The following is a 6,000-nucleotide window of genomic DNA, read 5'->3' on the forward strand; positions in this document are numbered from 1 at the left end:
CGCCAGGAAGCAAGACAGTGGTATTATTGTCACTTTCACATTTAACAGATTAGAATTATTTTTTACCCCTTCAAGTCATGACAAATTACCTTTTGGATGTGAGCACCACTGCCCTCTACTGGCTGTCAAAACAGGCTTTTGGATTGATGTGTCAACTCTTTCATGTCTCAACGATCCATTGACAATTGCTAGGCAGTTACTTGGTCAAAACGTTTGCTCTTGCACATTTCAGGAGATTGCTTTGGGCTTTTGTAAAGTTAATTTAAAAAATGCAGCTGACTATGTTTGGAATTTATAAGAGAAGAACTCCAAAACAGATGGGATGTATTACTGTTCTAGAACCGGCTTGTGCTGAGTGGACCTATGACCCTTGAAGAGGAGATATTCTACCTAGTGAAGCTTACATTACACTAAAGGCCAGTTCCAGTTACTGTTAAAGTACATGGAAAGAGTCCCACTGGTGCAAATGGAAGTTGAATCCGGCTCTAAAATGAAAAACACTCCACCCCATATCCCTGCATTTCTCAGATATGGCTACAGTTGCGGTGAGTGGCTGATCATCAGAGTGGAGAGAGGTGACTAGTGAGGTGTCCAAGAGCTGTTTTGGGGATCAGTGCTATTTAATTTAGACTGTAAACTTTTCAGGGTAGGGATAATTTCTTTCTTGTATGTTTGTAAATTACCTAGTGTCCAAACTAATAGTATTCTTATCCCACGTGGATCTCAGATGCAAAATTAGTATCTGAGTCTATATATTGAACACTTGGATCTATTCATAGATTCAAAAGCCTTAAGAGACTATGTGGTTATCTAGCATGACCTCCTGTTTAACACAAGCCACCAGAATTCCCTGGAATTAATACGTGCTTCAAGTCCAATAGCTGTCATTGAGTGTGTGGAACAGTGAGGAGGTGGGTGAGGAAGAGTGAGTTTTCTACGTAGCGGAAATAAGTGAGGTTACATGGAATGGGCAAAACCATGCCTGTCAGTTGCAAAGAGTGAGGACTCAACTAATTAGTAGCACTTGAGTGACCTTAACTGTCTTTTAATTAACCTTTTGGAATTATGAAGTCATCAGCAGAGACTCCAGTCAAATTGTCTAAAAATGATTAGTGATTTTGGGTTTCCACCTTGACATACTGATTTTTACAGAGTGTATAGCTGATCTGACCAAATCCTATATGGAGCTCCGCTGACTTGCCCCATTTGTGGATCTGGTTGGTATACTAAATTTGTCCGTGCTTCTATTAAGGTAAGTAATGTAGAGTCTATTATCAACTGTGCAGTCATTTTCTGCCTAATACATGATACATTTATGTGAAAAGTCTCCTGAGGCCTGTAGTACTTTGCTCCATTTCTGGTTGATAGGCTTGGTGTAAGGGTGGCTGGGTGGTATTAGTGACCTGTGATATACAGGAGGTCAGACTAGATGATTTGATGGTTCCTTCTGACTCTGTGGTAAGGTAACTTTGTGAGATCAAAGTCAAGGCTGTGCAGTGTGATCTTCAGTTCTTCGAGGTGTGCACTAAGGATGAAAGCATTGTCAAACTGAAAGCAAGTGTGTATTAGGGTATTAGTGAGCAGGTATAGTGGAGTGTTAGGATGGTGGGGAGTGGGGGGTTAATGCTTGAATATTGGGCTTGTGTTTGGTGCAGCTGTTGCTTTAACTGATGATTTTCTTGCCTTTTATTTTTTGCATTATGTCAAAATACACTACGGCAAGCTAAACCAATTATTTTGTTTGGGAATACAGACAAAAAGTGGACTATACTGGAATAATTTTTTTATTCTAATGTACAGAACAGAAAACAAAAGCAAATCAAGGCAAAGGGCATGCTTCTATAGAATATTTTTCTTACAGCCCTGAATTACTGGTCAGTTGTTCAAGTGACTCATAACACATCTGAAATTCAAACAGCCTTCACAGATTGCTATCATTTTTACCCTCCTGATGTTTCAATTATGCTAAATATAATGGCCCCAAGCACTTTCACCATTGGTACCTTCAGCTGAATATGCAAGACTAAGGTCAGAATGGGACTGATGTAGTATGCCAGCAACCAAAGGAGAGCATCAGCACTATATGGCCTGGTCTACACTACGCGTTTAAACCGAATTTAGCAGCGTTAAACCAATTTAACCCTGCACTCATCCACACAACGAAGCCCTTTATATCGCTATAAAGGGGTCTTTAAATCGGTTTCTCTACTCCTCTCCGACGAGAGGAGTAGCGCTGAAATCGGTATTGCCATGTGGATTAGGGTTAGTGTGGCTGCAAATCGATGGTATCCCACAGTGCATCATTGTGACTGTTCTGGAAAGCAATCTGAACTCAGATGCACTGTCCAGGTAGACAGGAAAAGCCCCACGAACTTTTGAATTTCATTTCCTGTTTGCCCAGTGGGGAGCTCTGATCAGCACGGGTGGCGATGCAGTCCCAAATCCAAAAAGAGCTCCAGCATGGACCATACAGGAGATACTGGATCTGATCGCTGTATGGGGAGACAAATCTGTTCTATCAGAGCTCCGTTACAGAAGACGAAATGCCAAAATATTTGAAAAAAATCTCCAGGCTATGATACAGAGTCCACAGCACAGTACTGTGTGACAAGTGTAACGGAAAGCCAAAGAATCAAATGGACGCTCATGGAGGGAGGGAGGGGGTACCGAGGACTCCAGATATCCCATAGTCCCCACAGTCTCTGAAAAGCATTTGCATTCTTGGCTGAGCGCCCAATGTCTGTAGGGTCAAACACATTGTCCAGGGTAGTTCAGGGTATATCTCGTCAATTTACCCCCCCTTCCCCGTGAAAGAAAAAGGGAAAAAATCGTTTCTTGACTTTTTTCAATGTCACCATATGTCTACTGCATACTGCTGGTAGATGTGGTGCTGCGGCACTGAACAGCAGCATCCTCTCCCCTCCCTTCCCCGGTGGCAGATGGTACAGTGCAGAAGGACTGGTAGCCGTCCTCATCATCATCTCGTGAGTGCTCCTGGCTGGCCTCAGGTGAGGTCGGCCGGGGGTGCCTGGGTAAAAATAGGAATGACTCCCGGTCATTCCTGGCAGATGGTACAGAACGGCCAGTAACCGTCTTCATCAGAGAAACTGGGGGCTGAGCTCCATCAGCCCTCCCCCTTTCATGTCTAACGAAAAGATTCTGTACTGCCTGGACTGTCATAGCAGCGAGATGCTGGGCTTCTCTCCCCCACACCGTTTAATGTCCTGCCTGGACTATCATAGCAGCTGAGGCTGCCTCCCCCTCATTTTATCTCACTAAAAAGTCAGTATTTCTTATTCCTGCATTCTTTATTACTTCATCACACAAATGGGGGGACACTGCAATGGTAGTCCAGGAGAGTTGGGGGAGAAGGGAATCAACGGGTGGGGTTGTTGCAGGGGCATCCCCTAGAATGGCATTCAGCTCATCATTTCTGCGAAATCTGACATGGAGCGGCTGTGCTCACTGGTACACTGGTTCTCTAGTACACTTGCACCATATTCTAGGCAGGACTGACTCTATTTTTAGATACAACATAAAGGAGGGAATGACCTGGGGAGTGATTCCCATTTTTGTCTTTGCATCCCCGGCCAACCTCAGCGAAGGCCAGCCAGGAGCACCCAGACAGCAGCAGATGGTACAGAATGACTGATAACCATCATCTCATCGCCAATTTACAATGGCATGACAGACAGTACAGAACAACTGATAACCATCTCTGCTGTCTTGCAAAGGCAAATGAATGCTGCTGTGTAGCGCTGCAGTACCGCCTCTGTCAGCGGCATCCAGTACACATACGGTGACAGTGACAAAAGGCAAAATGGGCCCCATGGTTGCCATGCTATGGCGTCTGCCAAGGCAATCCAGGGAAAAAGGGCGCAAAATGATTGTCTGCCGTTGCTTTCAAGGAGGAAGGAATGAGTGACGACATTTACCCAGAATCACCTGCAACACTGTTTTTGCACCATCATGCATTGGGATCTCAACCCAGAATTCCAGTGGTCAGGGGAGACTGCGGGAACTATGGGATAGCTACAGGATAGCTACTCACAGTGCAACACTCCAGAAATTGACGTTAGCCTCAGTACATGGATGCACACCACCGAACTAATGTGCTTAGTGTGGCCGCGTGCACTTGACTTTATACAATCTGTTTTACAAAACCGATTTATGTAAAATCAGAATAATCTCGTAGTGTAGACATACCCTAAGTCTTTAAATGGGGAAGAAAGGACCAGAATGAGAAACACAGGACCAAGCAGTACAGAAAATTCCTTAGGCATAACAAAGGTTTTCTAGAATTTTATGAACAGAGGTCAATGCTGTGTCTGTTATGAAATCACAGACTGAGAAAGTGAGAGAAAATAGGCCAACTATGTGATATTAAGGCAAATGTGAACCAAAATACAAGACAGGGAGGATAGTACAGGAAGTGTTATATAACAGTGGGGATAGTAAAAATACAAAATAAAGGATACTGACTTCTGTGCTATGCTATGTGTTAACATATGAGGAACCTTAAAGAAGAACCCCACATAAAATGTGATAAATTCAGTGAAGATATTTTAGGCTGAACTGGCAACGAAGGACACATTAAAAAAGTTGCTGAAGATAAAATTAGTCCACTCACCTCAGTATTACCAACCCAAGTTACATTAAGCACATAACACCTATGTTAGACATTAAGAACTATACATTAAGAGCTATACATTTCTCTTAGCAAGCCTCTCTTTCACAAACATACACAAACAGGCCCTGTGCTAGCCTCACACAGTTCCTGCTTGGCAAACAGAGAAGGTGGTTACCAATTCTATGGACGGCTTCTTCTCTCCAGGTCTGGTCTCCTCAGCCCTCTGGTCTGTCTCGGATTCCCTTGAGGCAAGGCCTTGGCCGCCTGGAGACCCCTCTGGTTCACAGCCCTACTCGAGCCACGGAGCAGAGTTTTGGCTACTCTGTCTTGCAGCATTGCTTCTTTAAGTATTAATTCAATTACCAAAGATAATTTTAATATCACATCAATCATACCCACAATTTGTGCGCTAACTATTAGATCATGTGTCTCCTTTTCTGGTTTTTATAAAACTTATCTTACGATTTTAGTAGCATAATTCAACAACTTAATTTTATGTTTTTTGAAAAGCTTGGTTTTTTTATATTGCTTACACATTTGATATCCGAAACAGAAACTTACAAGGAATAATGTTGCAGTTTCAGAAATTTAAAATAACATTGCCCATTTAACTCCATTTTATGCTGTTACTTGACATATATCATATCCAGCACACATTAGAGATCTTATTTTTTCTACAGCTTTTTTAACAATTTTATATTTTTGAGCAAGCATAGTTTTACAGATATTATCAGTCTAGCTGACTGTTCTATTTGGTCTAGTGTGCCTTGATTAGTTTGTTTTTTCATATCCCAATCTGTGTCATTTCACTTAATTTTCCTTACATTTGGCGATTTTAATCTAAGGTAAGTCATAAAGGTTTTAGTTATTGGAGGGTGCCATTGATATTGTTCATACTGGAAATGAGTTATATCTCCAAGAGTACATTACATTTCTTGCTCTGTAGGTCAGGTTATTTATTACTACATTACCCTTTTCCTTTTGATACCAACATATGTCTTGGTTTATTTTATATAATTCCCACCAATCCTTTTTTTATTGTAAATTCATGGTGCGGTTACCTCCTTTTTAATCCAAATTTCAATTGTGATCAAGGTGCCTTGTTTTTACTGGGCTCCTATTACTTGTTTCCATTTCACTTTGGGTATTTACCATAATTCATTTCCCTATTGGCACTATTTTATGGTACCCTGTTTTATTTTCCAGGTGCTGGCATATATTACCTGGTACACTTTTTGCTGTAAGTGAGCCTATGCAAGTTTTGACTGTTACTATGTGGTGTCTTAGTTTTCCTGCATGTTGCACCAATGCTTAGGTGGTAGGAACAAGGGCATGTGACTTGCTAATACCTTTGAGGGCAGGTAAGGCTA

This window comes from Gopherus evgoodei, chromosome 1 (assembly GCF_007399415.2).
Source record: "Gopherus evgoodei ecotype Sinaloan lineage chromosome 1, rGopEvg1_v1.p, whole genome shotgun sequence".
Classification (NCBI taxonomy): Eukaryota; Metazoa; Chordata; order Testudines; family Testudinidae; genus Gopherus; species Gopherus evgoodei.